Genomic DNA, 24,962 nt, shown 5'->3' with positions numbered 1-24,962 from the left:
TACAGTTCATTCATCTTTTTCTGCCTTGTTTCCTTTGGGTTTCTTTGTGAGACCATGAGAAAACTGAATTCTACCACCCTGTCTAAATTTATCTTATTTTAGTATCTAAGTATCCAAATATCTTTAGAAATGCAATCAAGAGTAATAATAGATACTGAGCAAATGTATATACATTAGCAATATGGTTCTTAGAAGCTATTAAGAAGAAATCACAAAATAATTCTAATTTATTCCAAATTATGATATCTGTAATTAATATTAGATAATACTAGAAGCATTCCGCAACTCTTCACAGCTATAGAAATACAATGAGAAAAGATATTAGAGACTCTAGTAAACTAGAAATAAGTCCATTTTCTCACTTTGTGTCAAGGGTAGATGTCACATAATAATCAGCTGCATAATTTTCAAGGCTTGTTCAATTCATGAGTTTTAATCCACTTGTTTGAAATTGAAAGAAACTGACTTTTATGGAATTTGAAGTTTTATCAAAAATACTTATTTTGATCTAGTATGTTTTCATGAATTATTTAAGAAGGGAAATTATTTTCATTAGAATACAAATTCTCATATCAGAGCAAATGTTCATTATTTTTATACTGGTTATTATTTGTTTTAATGGATAGACTTTATTTGTTGTTTGTCTTCAATAAAACCACAACAAATGCTGGGTAAAAAATTTTCAATAGACTTGGTCTAAATTTTGTCAGTTATAGAAGAAAAGGAAACGTTATTTTATACCCAAAGTACATGGAGGGAAATGCTGAAATCCCATGAGCATGATTCTTGAAATAAATTCATATATAGGAACATCTACTTTAAGTTCCTCAACGAGTAATATACTATCACCTTATGACTCAGACTCATATTTTATGTTTTTTAAACATAAAAGTTGCCTAGGACAATATATATCAGAGAGCTGTTGAAACTTCAAAACACAAATTCTAAAATGAAACAATATAAATTAGGGGGGAAATGAGATCATAGCGGAGCCTGAAGTGGTCACTTCCTTTAGCCAAGAAGGACTCCCAGTGTATGGATAAGGACCTCAACCTACCTCAAAATTTTTGAGCCAAAGTTTGTCCTGTCTTAAAAAAAAAAAAAAAAAAAAAAAAAAGTGTAGAGACTAAGATTGAACAGAGACTAAAGGAATGGCCAACCAATCTCTGATACTTTTAATGATACTCTGTTGTACTTGAAGACAGTAGCCTAGTCTAACTATCCTCTAGGAGGTTCCACCCAGCTGCTGACTGATACAGAATCAGACACCCGCAGCCAAATACTGGACAAAGCAAAAGGGATCTTATGGAAGAATTGGAGGAAGGATTGGGGCCCAAAAGGGAATCGGAATTCCATAGGAAGACCAACAGAGTTAACTAACCTGAACCTCTGGGGAATCTCAGAGACTGAACCACCAACCAAAAGCATGCACTGGCTGGCTGGAAGATCCACTACATATGTAGCAGATGGCAGTCTCGTCTTCATGTGGGTCCTCCAACAACTGGAACGGGGGCTGTCCCTAACAGAAGCTGTTGTCTGTCTGTGGATACTATTGCCTTTGGGCTTCCTTGTTTGGCCTCAATAGGACAGGTTGTTTCTAGTGCTGTAGACACTTGATGTGTCAGAGTAAAGAAATACACAGAAGGGACTTCACCCTCTCAGAGAAGGGGAAGGTGGGATAGAAGGAGGGACTTTGTGAGAGGGGACTAAGAAGATGAGGGACAGTGTTTGTGATGCAAAGTGAATAATGAAAAATAAGATCATAGTATAATAAAAATATTAAATATGTATATTGTAATGCAGTTATAATTAAATTGAATAATATATAAATAAATAGCAAATAGAGTTTGGCTATGTTAGTACACAGCTATAATCATGGCACCCAGGAAGATGATGCAGAAAGATCAAGATTTCCCTGCCAGTGTGGACTATAGAGAAACACACTGCCTCAGATACATACACACAAACACCCCCCACCACACACACACACACACACACACACACACACACACACACACACACACACAGAGAGAGAGAGAGAGAGAGAGAGAGAGAGAGAGAGAGAGTAAGATAGACAGAAAGACAGACAGACAGACAAATGATGAAAGAGAACACACCTTATACAGGCTATCAAGATAAGAAAAAAGTATTAGAACAATGGAAGTCAAAAAACATCCTGTCCAGTGACTTGGTTCATGTCTCTCACTCGCTAAAATCACAGACTTCAACACAGAAGACAAAAATGAAAAAATATTCCCTGCAGAGATAATACTTTCTTTTCTGAAAGCCACCTTTACCTTTAAGAATGGTAAGAAACAACTAATGACTCCTACTTGTTTAGTGACAAAAAAAATAATGCCATTGAATTTAATTGGCTAAAATTCTCCTGCCAAGCCAATTGGGCCTCCTAAATTAGCTTAAATTTTCATTTACAAAATAAAACTACCTAAGATAAATAATGAAGAGCAACTTATATTATTAACTTTAACTTTACTTAATTTTTAAACATTGTTCAATTTTTGAACTTTGTTGTAAGTTATGTCCTTTAAAGAAAGTACCCCCAAAGGCCACAATATCCTATACATAGCTATTAAATAAAGTAAGGGAATTTGTTTTTCTGTGAATAGCCTTAATCTCAAGTATGTACTAAGTCCTGTGATTTTGGTTTAATAAGTGCAACTCAACTTCAAATTGACTCATTTTGAAATTATGTTTTCGTCCATAAGTCCAGGTCTCAGCTTCATTTTCAAGGCTGTCTCTGAGCTGTGGAACCCTTGGGAATAGGAGGAGAATTTTTGTATCTCTTCTTCTACAGCTGACACTGAAATAATTTCTGTGGAAATCTCTAGTTACCACAACAAAATTTTGTATGTTTTTCAGAAGCATAGCATTTACATATCAATACCTCGACACTAAGTTTATTTCTCGATGTTTAGGGATCTATAAAGGCTTTCAGATTCTCATACTAAAGAGAATAAAGAAATGATAGCAGAAGACTAACACAAAATTAACTCAATGGTATTTTTATTGTAGACACATCTAATATAACATTGTTTGGACATTTTATTTTATTTTATTTTATTTTGTTTTATTTTATTTTATTTTTTGGTTTTTCGAGGCAGTGTTTCTCTGTGTAGCTCTGGCTGTCCTGGAATTCACTTTTTAGACCAGGCTGGCCTTGAACTCAGGAATCCGCCTGCCTCTGCCTCCCAAGTGCTGGGATTAAAGGCGTGTGCCACCATGTCCGGCTGTTTGGACATTTTTTAAGGGTACTATTTCTTTGCCCATATATCATTTTTTAAATTTTATAGATTTTTTTTGGTGCGTGTGTTTCTCGTGTTCTCTCCTTTTATTTTCTTATTCTGTGTTTGTGTTTCTGTGCTTGCTTGTACATTTATTTTCTACAGAATGGGAGAAAGTACGCATGGGGTTGAGTGGGTAGGCAAGTAAAGATGATTTGGGTGGAACTGGGAAAAGGAAACCATAACGAGAATATAGTATACGAAAAAAAAGTTTTCATTTACAAAACATAAAATTACCCCTGGTAAATTAGAGAATAATCTGGCATTCCTGATTCTAGTCTCACATCACACAGTTAATTGTAACTTGTTTTTTCTTCATTCTTTTATTTTTCCAATGGAGGAATAATTACTGAGAAAATAGATCATATACAATAAATCCAGTATTTCCTTCCTGTATCCCCATGAGAATCAAATGTACTAACTACAGAAACATGCTTACTCTCAATTACACTGGTTTTGGATTTTGGTTTTACAATGTTTAGTCAAAATAAACTAACATTATTCACACGACTTCATAGAGAATTTGTCATATATAATCTAATATTTGTTTGGCCCAGTCCAACTAAGGAAGAACTAAACTTTATATATATATATATATATATATATATATATATATATATATATATATGTATGTATGTATAAATGTTATATAACAAAATTTGCTTTCTATGGATCTGAGATAGGGGTAAATGAACATAGGCATTTAATAAAGTGTTTAAATCAGAAAATTAAATGAAAATTATAAAGTCCAAAATGTAAGACTAACAAGACAAAAAGAGTACAAAGTTACCACCTTAGTCAGGGTTTTACTGCTGTGAAGAGACACCATCACCAAGGCAACTCAATTGGGGGTGGTTTACAGGTTCCGAGGTTCAGTCCATTATCATCAAGGCAGGAATATGGCAGTATTCACGCAGGCATGATACAGGAGTTGCCAAGAGTTTTATATTTTCATCTGAAGGCTGCTAGAAGACTGGCTCCCAGCTAGGACAAGGTTCTTAAAGTCCATGTTCACAGTGACACACCCACTCCAACAAGGCCACACAAACTATCACATTCTACTCCCTGGACCCCGTAGACTTGTTCAAACACATGAGTCTATGGGGGCCATACCTAACTGTCTTAGTCAGGGTTTCTATTCCTGCACAAACATCATGACCAAGAAGCAAGTTGGAAAGGAAAGGGTTTATTTGGCTTACACTTCCACACTGCTGTTCATCACCAAAGGAAGTCAGGGCTGGAACTCAAGCAGGGCAAGGAGCAGGAGCTGATACAGAGGCTGTGGAGGGATGTTTCTTACTGGCTTGCCTCACCTGGCTTGCTCAGCCTGCTCTCTTATAGAACCAAGACTACCAGCCAGAGATGGTCCCACCCACAAGGGGCCTTTTCCCCTTGATCACTAATTGAGAAAATGCCTTACAGTTGTAACTCATGGAGGCATTTCTTCAACTGAAGCTCCTTTCTCTGTGATAACTCCAGCTGTGTCAAGTTGACACAAAACTAGCCAGTACAATTGGCCCCTTGTCAACTTGACACACAAACACATCACTAGTAAGCTTCAACCCTCACATTCTTATTCATCCACAAGGTCTAAATAACTTTAAACATCCCACAGTCTTTACATATTCTTAAATTTTCAATCTCTTTAAAATATCCATCTCTTTTAAACTCCAGTCTTTTTACAATTAAAAGTCTCTTAACTGTGGGCTCCACTAAAATAGTTTCTTCCTTCAAGAGGGAAAATATCAGGGCACAGTCACAATCAAAAGCAAAAATGAATCTCCAACCGTCCAATGTCTGGGATCCAACTCACAATCTTCTGGGCTCCTCCAAGGGCTTGGGTCACTTCTCCAGCCATGCCCTTTGTAGCACACACATTGTCCTCTAGGTTCCAGATGCCTGTACTCCACTGCTGTTGATGCTCTTGGTGGTCATCTCATGGTACTGGCATCTTCAAAACACTGCATGACCCCTTTAGTCCTGGGCCTTCAATTGCAACTGAGGCTTCACCTTTACCAATGGCCTCCCATGGCCTCTCACAGTGCCGAGCCTCAGCTGGTCTGCCTGACCCCTTTATGCCTTCAAAACCAGTACCACTTGGGTGACCCTTACACATTACCAAGTCCCACTGCAGCAGGAGTACAACATTGGCTATCTCTGGAACACAGTCTCTTTGTGCTTTCAGAAAACATTTCCCAGAAGATGTCATCTCAACAATGCTGGTCTCTTCTTAATCACCACTAATTTCTTAGCTCCAGCTAACCAGCATCAATAGTCCCAGTAATACAAAGTTTTCACTTTAATGGTTCTGGTATCTTGTTAATCACAGCTGATTCTTCAGCCCCAGCTAACCAAAACTAGAGAATCTTCACAATCAAAACAGCAATGGCCCTGAAAAGTCTTTAATTTTCCCTCTGAAATTTCACAAGCCAGACCTCTATCTTCTGCACTGTTCTCAACATTATCTTCCAGGCTCTTACACAACATCTGACAGAGCTCTTAACAACGAATGGATCTTCAAGCCCAAAGTTCCAAAGTCCTTCCCAAAACATGGCCAGGTTGTCACAGGAATACCCCCACTATGCTGGTACCAATTTGTCTTAGTCAGGATTTCTATTCCTGCACAAACATCATGACCAAGAAACAAGTTGGAGAGGAAAGGGTTTATTAGGATTACACTTCCACTCTGCTGTTCATCACCAAAGGAAGTCAGGGCTGGAACTCAAGCAGAGCAAGGAGCAGGAGCTGATGCAGAGGCCATGGAGGGACGTTCCTTACTGGCTTGCCTCACCTGGCTTGCTCAGCCTGCTCTCTTATAGAACCAAGACTACCAGCCAGAGATGGTCCCACCCACAAGGGGCCTTTTCCCCTTGATCACTAATTGAGAAAATGCCTTACAGTTGTAACTCATGGAGGCATTTCCTCAACTGAAGCTCCTTTCTCTGTGATAACTCCAGCTGTGTCAAGTTGACACAAAACTAGCCAGTAAACTAACCTTAACATAATAAAAAATACATTTAGTCCAACTCCCATAGTCCCCATAGTCTTTAGAAGTCTTGATAATGCTAAAAGTGTGAAGTTAAAGTCTCTTCTGAGCTCATCATCCAATAACTAAATTTTAATCTCCAAAGCAAGACGAGAAACCAGCTGAACAAATTCCAAACTCTGTATCTCTATGTCTGATGTCAAATCATTCTTCAGATCTCCACCTCCTTTTTCATCTTTGTTGACTGCAACAAGCTTCTTTTTACTGGACTGGTTCCACGCCCTATTAGACATTTTCCTCAACAGATATTCCATGGCTCTGGCATCTCAAATATCTTGGGATCACTAAAGCAACTTCAACATTTCAGCTTTTTGCTCCAATATCTGGGATCTACACATGATTTTTTAGGTTCCTCCAAAGGCCTCAGGTCATGTGCCCAGATCTGTCCTCTGTAGCACCCTAACTTCTGGCTGATCCACTTCACTGTTGCTGCTGTACTTGGTGATCATGCCATGGTACTGGCGTCTCCAATACACTGGGTTCTTCTGCTGCAACTAGCCTTGACCAATAGCCTCTCATAGTCTCTCTTCATGGTACCAAGCTTCAACTTCTTTGCATGACCCCTTCAATCCTGGGTTGTCAACTGGGACTAAGGCTGCTTGCACCTTCACCAATGGCCTTCTGTGGCTTGCTCACAGTGCCAAGCTTCGGCTAATCTCATATCCTCTTTATTCTTTCAGAACCATTACCAGAAGGGTTATTTTTACACATTTACAAGTCCAACGGCAGCATGAAGTATGTTGGCAATCTGGAATATATTTTTTTTTTTGTGCTCTCAGAAAACATTCCTAGACGATTTCACCTCAGTGATACTAGTCTCTTCTTCTTCTTCTTCTTCTTTTTCTTTTTATTTTGTTTCTTAATCAACACTATTTTTTTTTCTCTCTGGCAAACCAGCATCTAATCTCCCAATAGCCCCTTCTGTTCTTGATTATAAAGTCAAAGCCATGTGGCCAAAGCTGCCAAGTTCTGCTTTTTCCTGGGGCTTGAACATGTTCCCCCTTATTCTAGTATCTGTTTTCTGTTTTCCAACTCATTCACTGCCTAAGCTTGGCTGTCCTGGAACTTGCTCTGTAAATTGACCTTGAAATCTGAGATCTGCATGGCTCTGTCTCCTGAATGTTGGATTAAAGGTGTGTGAGAACAGGCCTGGACTTCAGCTTTTCTTCACCTAGAACCTGCTCTGTTCCAGGCTGGCCTTGAACTCAGAGATGTGCTTTCCTTTGTCTCCTGGGATTAAAGGCTTATACTACCTACCTAAATTTACTGGTTGGAATCTTACCCTAAGGTCACCATTCCCTTAGTTACATTGAATATCTATGAACAGGGATAGCTTCATTGCACCTCCTAGACCCTCCTTACTCTTTGAACCATATATTTTGATTTTTTTTTCTTTCCAACTTATTACATTTCATTAAAACACTCTTCATAAGATTGAACTTTAGTAACCACACTTCAGAATTTAAACCAGGCTGTTTTGGGATTTTCTTTGTCAAAGCACTTAATCAAAATCTCTTCACCTAAGCCTCAGGCAGACTCTTCAGGCAATGTCAAAAAATAAGTATGTTCATCACTAAACTATTACAAAAACAGTCTCTGGACCACCTTCGACATTGAAAACTCTTGGGCCAGCAGGCCTGTACAGTTCAAATCACCCTCAACAATACCTTCTTTGATATTCCTATGAGGATGGTCCAGTAAGCCCAGATTAGGCATTTCATGGTTTTCCAAAACCAAAGTCCCCAAATCCACATTCTTCCAAACCAAAACATGGTCAAGCCTATCACAACAATACTCCAGTCCCTGGTACCAAATTCTGTCTTAATTAAAGTTTTACTGCTATAAACAGACACCATGACCAAGGCAACTCTTATAAGGATAACATTTAATTGGAGCTGGCTTACAAGTTCAGAGGTTCAGTCCATTATCATCAGGTCAAGAGCAAAACAACATCCAGACTGTCATGGAGCAAGAGGAGCTAGAGTTTTATATCTTCATCTGAAGGCTGCTTGAAGAAGACTGGCTTACTGGCAACTAGGACAAGATTCTTAAAGGCCAAGTCAACAGTGCCATACCTATACCCACAATGCCACACACCTCATAATGGTGCCACGCCCTGTGCCAAGCATATATAAACTATCACTTTAACCTAACTATACCTTTATACACAAGATCATATTAAAAACAAAATTAAAGTGAACTTTTTTAGCCTAGTTTTAAAATTCATGCTTTTCCTAGAACAATAATCTGCTGGAAAATCCAAAATTTATTTTTGATGCACTGTGTGTGTGTGTATGTGTGTGTGTGTGTGTTTTTTAATCTTCCCCATAATCACACAAAAGCCTATAGGCAGCTATTTATCTATCTACCTATTTATTTATTTATTTATTCTCATATATTACATAATAACTCCAGTTTCTCCTCCCCTCTTTTCTCCTATCATCCTCTCCCAACTTTTCGCTAATCTTAAAACTGACAGGAAAATAAAAGTATAAAATTAGCCAAATTTCTTATAGAAATGCAATGGCTTTTTATACAAGGTAACAGTTAAAATGACCTTTTCAGCATGGTCTTGCATTTTCTAGCACAATACTCTTCTGAAAAACCCATATGTTTTTACCTATCCTAACACTTTGGCAATATTAACAGTATAATCTTCATTAAAAGATTTTACTGCAAGACTAACTACATGACTCAAGGTTAAAATAGTCTGGAGTCAATAATTTGTAGTACAATGAAAGTAAGCACACAGAAACACAAGAGATAAGAAGGACACAAACTTTGATGATAAATTGGAAGAGGAGAAATCATGATCTTCGGTGAAATAACTTTATATTATTATGCACAAAGAGAGAAAAAGAACACAGTGCAAGGAAAACGTATTTCACAGAGCATGACATTTAAATATCATCCACAAGAAGGGAACTAGGACCTCCGGAATATGTTAAATCTAGATACAGGGTATAAATAGAGTATCTTTAAATGTAAATAGAATAAATATGAATGGAACACCTTCTGAAACAGCATAAAAATTAGCCAAAACAAATGAACAAAACCAGGATCAAAACCACACTACACTGAGCATAAATGTCTTCTAGTAGCCAAGTTTGCAAAAGGTGGACAACTTAAAAAAACTGTAAAATGGTAAATGTATAGCATTTTCCAAGAGAAGGAATGTGAACTCATATTGTGTTTGTAAATATGAAAAATAACTTTAGATTATAAAAGAATGTAGAGGTAATATACATTAAGATGTGCTAGATAATAAATATGGAAAGTATGATAAAGTAATATAGTTTATCATTTTACAAATATAACTTTACTAATTAAATAATTTAAGCAACATATACTTAAATTGATTCAGGCAATTAATAGCAGCTCTTGAAGAACATCACAATGATAAAATATTAATCCCAGAAGGAAATGCAATATAGTGTTTTTCTGTAGACACCTGAAAAATATAGCTTATCTGAAAGGAGCAGTATTGGTTGTTCTAGAAAAAGAAATTCTATAGTGGGTTTAAAAATATTTTTTATCAAATTCTATTAATGTATAAATAACTAGAGAAATCAATAACTTTGACTTTTTTTACATAAATCATATGGACTCCTTAAATATTAAAAGGAGATGGAAGCCATGTATTTTTCAAGATATGAAAGTTATTATAATAAATCAATATGCCTTAGTATTAATACTAAGTGAAATAAAAAGTATACAGCCTTTGTACCCTTTGGAAAAATATAGTTTCATTTTATATCTAAAATATACATTACATATATATTAGGTATTATTTCAATGTTTCATTTCTTGCAAGGGATTTGATACTCTTTGTAGCTTTATGAAAGAAACGATATGAAGACTTGTTTTGAAATAGAACATTACTATTGCTAAATCCATTTTATGTGGCCTTACTAGGCCAGCTGAATACTGGCGATGAGGCTTATTTAGCCCATAGTTCTAGAAGTTGGCCAATAATAACTGGTCCATCTATTTGGCTTCAGTGTGGACCATGACCTTCCACAAAAGGGAAAGAAACAAGACATGTATATGAGTGTGAGGAGACTTGAGCCTACAGTGAGGAGTCTTGCTTTATTACCACCTGTTAGGTTGGGAATTCATCCTACCTACAAAAAAGTATTCACTATGTACAAAGGTCTCCTCATAATCCAAACACCCCACTAAGCGTCATCTTCTAAAACAACAGTTTTGAGAAAGGAAACTTTAGTGAAAGATTTGATGCATTAAATATTTCCTGAACCTGATTTTCAATTATTATTGACTAAATATTAATTGGTAAATTCATGTGGAGGTTATACAAGGACCATTTGTATTTACTAATGCTCTAAAATTTTGTTGCTGTAACTACAAAAATGTTTCATATGTCAAAATGAAAACAAAAAAAATTGTGGGAAAAATCAGAAGCAAGATAACTTAAAGGTGATAGTTGTCCGTTTAATCTGGTGTACAATTAAATTAGAATATGTTTCATAATTGTAGTATAGATATATAGCACTACATGTTCCAAATGAATTATAAAATCATCTAACTATGGTTGTTTCAAGAATATTAAATTAGAAGGAATTGAATATGAATTTAAACCATAACTTAGCAATAAACTTCACAACTACAAAAATGAGACACTTTTCTAGTTTGCCTCATACCTCAAGTAAATATTATATATTTTCAAAAATTAGGAATAAATATTATTGTCTTTCAGCCACAAGAATTAAAGCATAGGTAAATTTTGTATTGGTTCCAAAGTGTATGAATTATCTGAAACTTCAGATCCCGGGAATAAAGAACAGGAAAACAAAGCCAGAAGGGAAACAGAGACTACTAAAGTTCTTTACTGTCCCAAATATGAAAGATGGCCTTATGTCTCTATTAAATATGATAGCATGAAAGTTCAAATTTTTGGTCATTTAAGACAGGATCAAAACTATACTTATTGATAATGTATAAGTTATATGCTTTTCACAATTTTAAAAATTAATCTAGGACATACTTATAGATAGTGCAATAGTCTTTCTTCATTTTTAATTTATTTACATTTCAGGTGTTATCTCCCTTCCTGGAAACTCCCTATCCGATCCCCCCCTTTCCTTGCTTCAATGAGGGTGTTCCTCCATTCACCCACCCACTCTCTTCCCCATGCCCTTGATTCCTTTACCCTGGGGCATCTATTTAGCCTTCATAGGACCATGGACCTCTCCTCCCATTGATGCCTGACAAGACCACCCACTGAAGCATATGCAGCTGGAGCCATGTGTACTTCTTGGTTGATGGCTTAATCTCTGGGAGCTCTGGGGGAGGGGAGGGAGGTGTCTGGTTGGTTGCAAACCCCTTTAGCTCCTTCAGTCCTTTGTCTAACTCCTCCATTGGGAACCCCATGCTCAGTGCAATGATTGGCTCCAAGCATCTGCCTCTGCATTTGTAAGGCTCTGCAGGGACTCTCAGGAGACAGCTATATTAGGCTTCTTTCAGCAAGCATTTCTTAGCATCCATAAAGTGTCAGAGTTTGGTGACTGTATCTGGGGTGAATCCCCAGGTGAGACTGTCTCAGAATGGCCTTTTCTTCAGTCTCTGTTCTGCACTTTGTCTCTGTATTTGCTCCCATGAGTATTTTGTTCCCCTCTCTAAGAAGGACCAAAGTGCCCACATTTTTGTCTTCCTTCTTGAGCTTCATGTGGCCTGTGAATTGTATCTTGGATATTTCGAATTTATGGGCTGATATCCACTTAACAGTGAGTGCATACCATATGTGTTCTTTTGTGATTGGGTTACCTCACTGAGGATGATATTTTCTAGGTCCATTCATTTGCTTAAGAATTTCATGAATTCAGTGTTTTTAATAGCTGAGTAGTACTCCATTGTGTAAATGTACTGCATTTTCCGTATCCATTCCTCTGTTGAGGGACATTTGGATTCTTCCCAGCTTCTGGCTATTATAAATGAGGCTGCTATGAACATAGTGGAAGCATCTAAAGAAATGTTCAACATCCTTAGACATCACTGAAATTCAAATCAAACTAAAGTCTGAGATTTCACCTCACACCAATCAGATTCACTAAGATCAAAACTGAGGTGACAGCAGATGCTGGAGAGGATGTGGAGAAGAGAAATACTCCTCCATTGTTGGTGGGATTGCAAGCTCGTGCAACCACTCTGGAAATGAGTCTGGCAGTTGCTCAGAAAATTGGACATAGTATTACTTGATGACCCAGCTATACCACTTGTGGTTATATACCCAAATGGTTCTTCAACATATAACAAGGATATATGCTCTACTATGTTCATAGCAAGAGTCTTAAAATAGGTTTTGGTAGTTTTTGTTAGTGGTGGTGTTTTTTTTTTTTTTTTCTGCAACCATTCATTTATTTTAATTTTCTCTATTTTTATTTATTTACTTTAAAACCAGATCACTGCTTCTCCTCCATCCTATTTCCCTATCCTCCCAGTCCCTCCTTTTTCCCTCCTTTCCCTTCCTATTCACCTTCCTACCTCTACTCCTCAGAAAAGGGGAAGCTTCCTGTGGATATCAAATAGCCTTAGCATATCAAGTTTAAGTATGACTAGGCACATCTTCTTCTACTCATGTTAGAAAGGGCATCCCATTTAGAAGAAAGAGATCCAAAGGTAGGCAGTGTAGTGAAAGATAACCCCTTCTCCCACTGCAGAAGTACCACAAGGAGATCTAGATGCTCAAATCTTGTATGTGTGTTGAGTGCCTAGGTTTATCCTATGCATGATCTCTGGTTGGCTTTTAAGTCCCTAAGAGGACTAAAGGACCAAGGTTATTTGATTCTCTAGTGTTTCATGTGGTGTCCTTGTCTACTCTGGTTGCTTCAAGCCTTCCTTCCCCTTTCTACAGGACTTCCCAAACTCCACCTAATGTTTGGTTCAGGATCTTTGCACTAGTTTCCATCAGCTGATGAATAAAGATTGTCTGATGACAGTTATTCTAGGCTCCTATCTGCAAGTATAGCAGAGTATAATTAGTAGTTTCTAGGGTGGGCTCCCTTTAATGCATGCCATGAGTCTAAAGCTCAGATAGTCAATGGTTGGTCCTTCTTCCATGTTCTGTTCCATCTTTTACTCCTGCATGTCTTGTAGGTATGAGTAATTGTGAGTCTAAGGATTGTTTTATCAGGGTTGTTGTGCCAATCTCTCCATTGGAAGTCTTATCTAGTTACAGGAGATGGCCAGAAAAGTCTACATATCCTCCTTTGACAGGCTAGGGTCATCTTCATAGATTCCTGGAATTTTCCATTGTCCTATGTTGCTAGCTCATCCCAGAGATGCCCCTTGTACCCCAATCCAGTTATCTCTCCCAGTACTCTCCCTCCATCCTCCCCAAACCTCAACCTTATTGTATCTGGACTCTAGTCCCCACACAGTTCCCTCCCTTCATCCATACTGATATCTAATCTACTTCCCCTTCTCTGTGAAATTCAAGTGTCCTCCTTGAACACACTATGTTAATTAGCTTCTTTGAGTTTGTGATTTGTAACATGGTTATCATGTACTTTATAACTGAGTATTCAAACTACAAGTGTATACATATTATGTCTTTCTGGGTCAGGGCTACATCACATAGGATGATCTTTTCTAGTTCCATATATTTTTCTGCAAACATTATTATGTCATTCTTTTTAATATTATAATTATAGTTTTAAATGTTTCACCTTCAATGCACAGTCAATGTGTACAGAATCACTTAAAGCAACATTGAATATAAGAAAGGTAATTTTTATTATTGTTTCATTGGAAAAAAAATTCTAATACTGTTATGTGAGTGAACATGGCAGCAGAAACAATGACAAGAGCTACTGAAGAACGATTAGACCCACAGTATTCAATCAATGCATGGATAAAACTCAACTCACAATATAGCCAATTCAAGCTGCAAACATCAATATATTTGTGCAGTTTACCAGGTTTTCTTTCCAATTTCAATACTTCCTAAGTGATGCCCTCAGAGACAGGCTTTTCTGTTTGTGTGTTTTGTTATGTTTTGTTTCTTTTGCTGGCCTTTTGAGTTTTTTTTCCTGTATCCAGCTTTTTCACACACAATTCCCTGATCTTTTTCTATGTCCCACCTCAATGAAAACCGTGATGATCGATCCAAACAACTTTGACATTCACTGGGTCACTTTCTGTGTCTGAACTGATTGATACTAATTGCAGAGAAGCATCTGTCTCCCCTTGCTCTTTTTATTCTCCTCTTTTTAAAAAAGTCTTTAAAGAACCAAGAACATCAGTTGAATTGCTTGGCTTTCGGTTGTCTTTGAACTTAATTATCAGTAGATGCATCCTGTGTGGGATAGAGCCTGGTGATGCCAAGCTTTGTCTAATAGGCAGAGCAAACAGCTTTCAAGATCCCTTCATTCCCTCAGAATTGCCACACAGGGAGGAGTTTCATCAATTTTTCTGACATTTAGTGGGAAATGAAAAATTCTGATCAGAGGCCCATAGACTGTACATCTTCATACCGCCAATGCCCTTTAGACTACAATTGCTTCTATGTGATTCTTTCAAATGTCTTCTAAAAGCAACGGGCCTGGTTGAAGCTGTCCATATTTGATTCATTGGGAATTTTTGTTTTTCCTTCATTTTAATCTTTAAGTGGAAAGGTATTACAGATACACAGAAACAAATGTAGACATTTGGGGATTTAGTGTTATGTGACTAGTAATGCCTGGTTAAGCATAAAATAAAAATAATAACTATGGAAATATTTCAACAAATAATAGCATGCCAATGATTTTAAAGTTAACACATAAAATAGTTAAGAAATCCAACAAACAGACATTAAAAGACTTAAAAAGAAATACTGAAACATAACCCAATAGGGGTGACTTAGGATTGTGAAAATAGTATATATGGACATATTTATTAAAATAAATATACTGTCCAAGTAGCACTTAGCAAAGATCCAATAATCTGAAATGATACTTAAAACCATTTGAATGAATCAAAATGATTTCACTCAAATAAAATGAAAGTTGCTTTTCCAACTTGAGAAGTGTCTACTTATGAAAATGTGATAGAATCTTATTTGATATTGAAACACTAAATATTGCTATCCTATGTCCAAAGTGCAACTTCAGTAATTATTTTAAATGCTTGTTTACTGAAGTTACTACCAATGGTACCAAAAATTAAAAATAAAAAGAAAGAAAGAAAGTTAAAAGGAAAAGAAAAGCAAGAAATTCCAGGTGAAATTATGTGGGACATAAATGTTCTATGATAAATAATCATATAAAATGGAAGGTGATTTTTTTCTGTCCTGGAATATAAGGACAGTTACTTTTGTGTACATAGGGCTTATGGGCTAGCCATGCAATTGCAGTGTGACTTAGACTAGAGTCATGAATTATTCAGGCATTACAACTGGTTGTTATCATGTAGAAGAATGCGAATCTACCCATTCCTCTCTCCTTGTACTAAGGTCAAATCTAAGTGGATCAAGGAACTTCACATAAAATCAGAGACACTGAAACTTATAGAGGAGAGAGTGGGGAAAAGTCTCAAAGATATGGGCACAGGGAAAAAATTTCCTGAATAGAACAGCAATGGCTTGTGCTGTAAGATCGAGGATTGACAAATGGGACCTCATGAAACTGCAAAGTTTCTGCAAGGCAAAAGACACTGTCAATAAGACAAAAAAGCCACCAACAGATTGGGAAAGGATCTTTACCTATCTTAAATCAGATAGGGGACTAATATCCAATATATATATATATATATATATAAAGAACTCAAAAGGGTGGACTCCAGAAAATCAAATAACCCTCTTAAAAGATGGGGCTCAGAGCTGAACAAAGAATTCTCACCCGAGGAATACCGAAAGGCTGAGAAACACCTGAAAAAATGTTCAACATCCTTAATCATCAGAGAAATGCAAATCAAAACAACCCTGAGATTCCATCTCACACCAGTCAGAATGGCTAAGATCAAAAATTCAGGTGACAGCAGATGCTGGCGAGGATGTGGAGAAAGAGGAACACTCCTCCATTGTTGGTGGGATTGCAAGTTGGTACAACTACTCTGGAAATCAGTATGGCGGTTCCTCAGGAAATTGGACATAGTACTACCGGAGGATCCCGCAATACCTCTCCTGGGCATATATCCAGAAGATGTCCCAACAGGTAAGAAGGACACATGCTCCACTATGTTCATAGCAGCCTTATTTATAATAGCCAGAAGCTGGAAAGAACCCAGATGTCCCTCAACAGAGGAATGGTACAAAAAATGTGGTACATTTACACAATGGAGTACTACTCAGCTATTAAAAAGAATGAATTCACGAAATTCCTAGGCAAATGGTTGGACCTGGAGGGCATCATCCTGAGTGAGGTAACCCAATAACAAAAGAACTCAAATGAAATGTACTCACTGATAAGTGGATATTAACCCAGAATCTTAGTATAGTGAGATATAAGGTACAATATGCAAAACATATGAAACTGAAGAAGAACGAAGACCAAAGTGTGAAGACCACTTTGCTCATTCTTAGAATTGGAAACAATCACCCATGGAAGGAGTTACAGAGACAAAGTTTGGAGCTGAGACAAAAAGATGGTCCATCTACAGACTGCCATATCCAGGGATCCATCCCATAATTAGCCTCCAAGCGATGACACCATTGCATACACTAGCAAGCCTTTGTTGCAAGGACCGTAATATAGCTGTCCCTTGTGAGACTAGGCCGGGGCCTAGCAAACACAGAAGTGGATGCTCACAGTCAACTATTGGATGGATCACAGGGCCCCCAATGGAGGAGCTAGAGAAAGTATCCAAGGAGCTAAAGAGATCTGCAACCCTATCGGTGGAACAACATTATGAACTAACCAGTACCCCAGAGCTCTTGACTCTAGCTGCATATGTATCAAAAGATGACCTAGTCGGCCATCACTGGAAAGAGAGGCCCATTGGTCAGGCAAACTTTATATGCCCCAGTACAGGGGAACGCCAGGGCCAAAAAATGGGAATGGGTGGGTAGGGGAGTGGGAGGGGGGGAGGGTGTGGGGGACTTTTGGGATAGCATTGGAAATGTAATTGAAGAAAATACGTAATAAAAAAAAAAGAAAAAAAAACTTTCTGAAAGACAATAAAGCAAGATCAGTCACATGAGCTGTCAACACTGCCCTAAATAGTCTAGATATTTTAGCCCAAGTGAGTTTCCTTGTTTTTTTGGTCTATATACTATTGCTGGCTGATGTGATACTAAAGGATTAATGCTGCCGTGTCTGTACAGTTAATTAGTTCAGTTGGAAGCCTTTGCAATGGGGAGGTTGCTTTGTTCCTCTAGTCTACCATAAGTCTGCATCTCCTTGGATGACTTTATTGTTCATAAGTTAGCCAAAATGTCTCATGGTGATGATTTCAGGTATGTCTGTGAAGGCACATAGAAAAATCTCAAATATGAAGGATATCTTTAAGCTATCACATATGTGGAACTGGCTTTAGAGTAAGGACAGTTTGGAGTGTTTGCTAAATTTCTACTTGTCTTACTTGCATAACTAAAAACCCTAGAGGACAGCAAAATTGGTGTAATGTCTGTACACTTAAAAAGTAACAATGGGTGCTTATAAATGACATAAAGACATGGGTAGCTAAAGGAAATAATATACAATTCTGATCCAACATAGCTAGCAATTATGTTTATTTTATATTAATTATTCATAGAAGAAAAACAATCCATCAACTTGAAAAAAATATTTGTAATTTGGATTATGAAAAGAAGCTTATTGCAAATATAAATAAAAATGGTAAAATTCAAAATTAAGAAAGCATGGGTTACTAATAATTGAACAAATGCTCTTAGTAATCATTTATTTAAGGATGATAAACAGTTCTTTAATAATAATAAAAAATTGTGTAGCAACTTTGGAAAAAAGTACAATGTATCTGATAAAATATTATTCTGGAATTTATTGCTTATTTCATATGAGAGATAATGGAAAACACCCAAATGATCACCAAAAATGTACACAAGAATGTCTAATCATAGTCTGAACATAAATCTTGGAAGTCAAAAGCTAAAAATATACCAAATGTTTACTAACTGTTGAATATAAGAATACTATGTAAGTTATTTCTCTTCACTAGCCCTGGGTACTTTGTTAGCTTATTATTAACAGACTTGTTTCCTGTTTTGTTAAGAGGATCATAAATCAAACTAGAGATTTTTTGGTTACTGCCTCAGTATGTATGCCACTACTGTACCCTTAGACTTATTTGCCTATAATTTTAATCCAGCTACATGGCAGTTCTGACAAGAGAAATACATTCAAAGACTATATGAATCAGGCTGGAATGCAGACACATCCTCATATATCTTTAATCCCTAAACAATGAAAGTAGGGTTAGTTTATAGAAGAAGCAGCCATGTTTGAATGTGATGTTTAATTGAGGGACAAAGTGATGAATCAGAGCCACACCCAACTCTCAGTTGGCACAGGACAGAGATGTGACTTAAGAGGGCAGGGGGGGGGGGGTGCCGGGGGGAGGGGAAACTGTATAACCTGGACAGTTTTACACACATTGGTTGCAGGTGAAGGAGTCAAAGAATAAGGAGGCAGAAGATTATAACAGATTGCCAGAGTTTGGGGTCAAGTAGAGCAATTCAGTCTGAAAGAAGCTAATTTAAATCAATGAGCTTGGAGAAGAATTTGAGTCAAAACAGCTGAGTTGAACCAGCCAGCCAGAGATCAGAAAAAACGAAAGGGTGAGCATCTTCAGCAATAGGGCTGAGAGAAGGTTGTTACATCTGGTTAATTAAACTAACCTTTTATATTGGCCATGGGGGTCTCTCTGAATGCAACGGAGGCATGCTTATTTCCTTTGGAGCTTGTATGATGCTTTATGGCATCGCAGGTTAATCTAGGCATTCTCCCTTTTAAAACTAATAAATTATTTTTGATTGAGAAATTTATAAATATATGAATCATGCTATAAGAAGGCAATGACTATTATTAAGCGGCATGAAATAGCAATTAAATTACTCTGTTAAATCTAATTTTATTTTGATATTTCAAAAATATGGAAGCTATCAAATGTTCTATGTGTCAATACACACACACACACACACACACACCAATGTATGTGCTCCTTCAACCTAAGCTTTAAACTCGCTCAGGAAGTGACCTCCAACTCATTGTTTTTACATTTATTTTCCTCATCTTCATATCTATTCTAAAAAATATATTTTCCTGAAACTTTAAACTTTCACATTTTAATCTTCTCCACTCTAAAAGTTTCATTTCAAAACAGGCATAGAGGACTGAAAAGATGGCTCAGTGTTAAGAAGACATCATATTCTTCTTGTGGAGGACCTAGGTTTAGGTTTCAAAAGCCAAATCATGTGGCTCACAACCAACTACAACTCCAGATCCAGAGCATCTGAAACCTTATATCTGGACTCTATAGTAACCACAAACACATGGGGTGCATACATCGCCCATAAAATAAAAATAAAAAGATATCTAAAAAATGGGCAAGGTATGATTCTGAAAATGAGTTTTGCCCTACCCGCTTAATATTCTGCAAGTTTCCCTCTTAAAAACGTGTTCACAATATATGTGCCTAACTTTACTTCCCTGTACCCCAAAGGACCCAGAGGGCCATATTGGCCTTTCTTCTGAGTTTTAAGTTTAGTAAGCTATGTCTGATGTCACTGTTTTTGAGCTTGATTCTCTTTTTCTGTTGTTTTTAAATTATATTTTTAATATCTCCTTTTTACATTGGAATGCATGTTAAGTGTAATTTCTTCAGACATTCTCTTCAATGTTTCAATTTGCTTATTATTTGCTCGTCCCTGAGTACATAATCATTGAAGTCCTACTCTGTGCCTGCCAAGCCATTGTAGGCATTCTAGTTTCATGCATACTATAATTTTGCTCCATTTTTATCATGACTTCTAATTATAGTATTTATGTCTTAACTTGACTATCCATAGTCTCTTTGCCAAGACTTCTGTTTTTGTTCCGTGAAGTCCTTTCACACAGCTCAATGCTAGGCCACATAATAGCTACTCCATGATGACTCTTTAAATGATATGCCATGTTCTAGCCTTATAAATACAGCTTTTCTGTGAGATAAAAAATAAGTACTATATTTTAGGCAGTCAGATAAGCAGTGCTAACTAGAGGTGCCCTTCCATCCTAACCTATAATGTCTGTATAAAATGCAATGATTTTCAGTTCCTTGAACAGTGATGTTTATGAACATTTTGTGCTAGGTATATTAATTTTCTCACTTCTTTAACAAATGCACACACAGTATCTGTTGTGTATTAGTGAATATGTTAAAGCCCAGAGACCTAGATATAAATAAGAAATACATAACTGATGATTAAGTATACATGTCACTTTACTATTCAATGTAATGGCAGTCTTCATGCAGAAAAATGCCACCATTTTATTATTGTACACAAAACACACCAATTCTGATGTCAGTGCTCAGATATTCTTCATCATAGACAGAATATAAGCTGAATCTTGTAAAATTATTGACTTTCTCAAGGTTATTCTGGGAGAGAACACACTTCATCCCATTTTGTAGCTTATAAACTCAGCTCTGTTTCTGAATTTTTGGCTCTGTGCAATCCTTTGATTTTAAGACTACTTTCCTGGTTTATCTCTGCGTGATTCCCTTAACTATACCACCTAAATGCTGTAACACAGCCAGCAGGCAGTCATGTCCTAAACACAGCCTCTAGAAGTAAATTTAAGAACAGAAGAGCCTGAGAAATGTATTTCGGAGCCCAAGCATTTTTGAGGAGAAGACTGGATTTAAATAGAAGCTAGGAAGAATACAGTGATGCAGAAGCCTCCCACAAAGTTATCTTTGGATGCAGGCTAGAACATTTGGGGACAAGGGTAGATTTGTGTGTAAGGATAATATTATGTAAATCTCCAGGATCAATTTAATAAAGTAAGTAATAATTTAAAACATTTGACTAGGATATATAAAACCAATTGAAATGTTTAGTTTATGACCAAATAGATATGTTGAAAGAGTTGTGCAATGAAAAAGAAAAGATAGAGTACATGTTCTCTTAAATATTTATTCCTAATTTCATCAAAAGAGATAATGGAGTTTTATGATTGATTCTGACACAAGTAAACTTGCCCTTTTAATTCCTTTTAAAAATCTAAGTATCTCTGGCTTCCCTCAAAGAAAAGAATATTCCAAATCTTGTCATCATCATTAAGTGGAGTGGTCTGACTTTACCTTATTTTATATTTTAGCAATTACTAGAAAAATTCTTTGTGTGTGTGTGTGTTCATGTACTCATATTTATACAAAGAAACTATATATATATATATATATATATACATATATATATATATATACGTGTGTGTGTATCAATTGATTATTATATAGCTATCAGGGATGAATATATTTATGAAAAAGGTTAATGGTACAGATAATTGTGAATTTGTACATTGTTAATGATGTTATAACACTTAACAGAAATAAATGTTACTAAACAGAATAATGAAGACCTATTAGCTTTGGTAGCTGCTGGGAGAGGTAGTATCCCCCCTTTTTTGAGATTATCAATGATGTATTTATTTATTTAAAGGAAGGTAAAATAGCAGTTTCACATTGAAAATAAATCATTCATTTTATTTCTGAAAGGTGTTTCAATCTCAAAATATCTAAAATCGCTTTTATGTTCCCTCTTCTTTTTTTAAACATTTTATTAGGTATTTTCTTCATTTACATTTCCAGTGCTATCCCAAAGTCCCCCATACCCTCCCCCCCCACTCCCCTACCCACCCACTCCCACTTCTTGGCCCTGGTGTTCCCCTATACTGAGGCATATAAAGTTTGCCAGAGTATGTTGATCATGACGCAGGAATCCCAAAAGTATTTGAGGAAAAAAATTGAATACCATGGGTGGAAAAACATGAAACTGGGATGTTAAAGGTAGATCTAAAAGAATAAGATAGTCACTTCAAATCTATTTTTACCTAATAACATATTTATTAGTAAGTGGTTACAAACTTCACTTTTAGCATTAAAGTATATTTTCCAAAATTTTGTTTTGGTGTCAGTTTATTTGTTGTCCAATGTGGAATGATTAATATGATAATATTGAGCCATGGAACTTCTGTGACCCATCTGTAGCTAATAACCAAAATCCCATTTTGTGATATCAGTATTTTCATCAATAGATATTTTTTAAAAGTTGATAAATGGAACTTCATGAAACTGAAAAGCTTCTGTAAGGCGATGAACATCGTCAATAGGACAAATACAAAAATCTACAGATTGAGAAAAAACTTCACTAACTCCATATCAGGTAGAGGGCTAATAACCAAAATATACAAAGAACTCAAGAAGCTAACCTCCAAAGAAACAAACAACACAATCAAAAACTGCGGTATAGAACTAAGCCAAGAATTTACGACAGTGCAACAGTGCAATCTTAAATGGCCAGAAAGAACTTAAAGAGATGTTTAAAGCCCTTAGTCATCAGGAAAATGCAAATAAAATGACCTTGAGATTCCACCTTATACCATTCAGAATAGCTAAGATCAAAAATTCAGATGACAAAACATGTTGGCAAGGATGTGGAGAAAGAGGAACATACCTCCTTTGCTGGTGGGATTGCAAGCTGGTACAAACACTCTGGAAATTAATGTGGAGGTTCCTCAGAAAACTGGAAATAGGTTTATCTGAAGATTCAGCTATACCACTCTGGGGCATATATCCAAAAGTTGCCACACCATGTAACAGGGGAACATGCAACACAATAATCCTAGCAACCTTATTTGTGATAGCCAGAATCTGGAAACAACCCACCTGTCCCACAACAGAATAATGGAAACAAAAAATATGGTTCATTTACACAATGGGATACTACTCAGCTATTAAGAACAAGGCCATCATGAGTTTTGCAGGCAAATGGATAGAACTAGAAAATATCCTGAGTAAGGTAACTCAGACCCAAAAGGACATGCATGGTATGTACTCACTGATAAGTGGATATTAAACAAAAATATACAGAATACCCAGGATACAATCCATAGAACTCAAGAAGGTTAACAAGCCAAAGGGCCCAAGTCTGGATGTCTCAATCCCAAGTGGGAGGTAGAAGAAAGCAACCAGGGGGTAGGTGATGGGCAGAGGGAGTTAGAGAGGGACCTGGGTGGGAGAGGGCAGAGGAAAGGGAAAAGGTGATCATGATTATGTATTGGAGGTGAGGCAGGAGTGAAATACTGAGGGCCAGCACAAAGAAAGGAAACAAACAATCTCTGGAAGTAGGAGATGTGGGTACACTCTAGAATATACCAGAGGCCTATGAGGTCAGAGAAGTTCAGGACTCAGAGGGAGGGACCTTAGATGACCCAACAGTGGGAAAAGGTAACTTGAGTCCACCTCCAGTAGAAAGACAGGTCATCAAGTGGAGGGATGTGGTTGCCATCCCACAGTCAAAAACTCTAACCCAGAATTGTTCCTGTCTAAAAAAAAAATGCAGGGACAAAATGGAGAAGACACTGAGGGAAAGGAGGTCCAGTGACAGGCCCAAATTGGGATCCAGATCAAGGGACAGCTCCAAGACCTGACACTGTTACTGAAGCTATGGTTTGCTTACAAACAAGAGCCTAGCATTGCTACCCTCTGAGAGGCCCAACAAGCAGCTAAAGGAGTCAGATACAAATATGAGTACCCAACCAATGGACAGATGTTGTAGATCCCTGTGGTTAAATTAGGGAAAGGCTGGAAGAAGCTGAGAAGTAGGTGACCCCCAATGAGGCAGCATACACTAGCTGATAAGAGATCCCCCTATGCATATGTAGTAGGAAACTGCCTGGTCTGGCCTAAGTGAGAGAAGATGCACCTAACCCTTGAGAGACATGAGGTCTCAGGCAGTGGGAAGGTCTGGTAGGGTGGGGATGGGGAATGGGAAGGATGGGGACATCCTCCTGGAGACAGGAGGGCAGGATTGGACTGTAAAAAAGGTTAAGGATAATTAAAAAAAAATCTTTGTAAAGAACAAATATAAATTTTCATAGAGAGGTTTCTATACATGTGCCAAATGAGAAATTGTCAATTTAGGATTAAATCTTTCCAATGTATGGCAAGCAGTATGTGTTTCTTAGAGAAAGAACAGATGGAGTTTCTACTTTCCTTTAGTAATGTAAGCTACACAGGATTCCATATTTACCTGTTAATTTAACTGCTGCAACTTTTAATAATGGTAATAAATTCTCATTTCATAATTATGTTCTCATTTTTCAGTTACTAATAAACAACAAAACCCTTCAAAGAGAAAGTATTTTCTAAAATTATGCAAAATTTAAATTTCTAAATTTGTATTTAGTCAATTGATATCCATTTCTATTATTTTTATCTTAAAGATTGCCAAAATCTGCAGGAGTATAAATTATAAAAAAACCTGTTAAGATGTTAGGTTAACATTGGAAATACAGTTATTCTGACTTTAGCAATTACTGTGAAAGAGCAAAGCTTGTAAGTCTGTATTTTCAGATAGGCTCATAAGAGTTTCGCTAATATAATGCTTAAAACAGTCTAAACTCACTGAGCTTAAGTTGCTACAGAGATTTCCAGGTGAAGTGGTGACATGTTAAGTT

Source organism: Mus musculus, chromosome 8 (genome assembly GCF_000001635.26).
Source record: "Mus musculus strain C57BL/6J chromosome 8, GRCm38.p6 C57BL/6J".
NCBI classification, from domain to species: Eukaryota; Metazoa; Chordata; class Mammalia; order Rodentia; family Muridae; genus Mus; species Mus musculus.
This window is presented reverse-complemented; position numbering follows the sequence as displayed.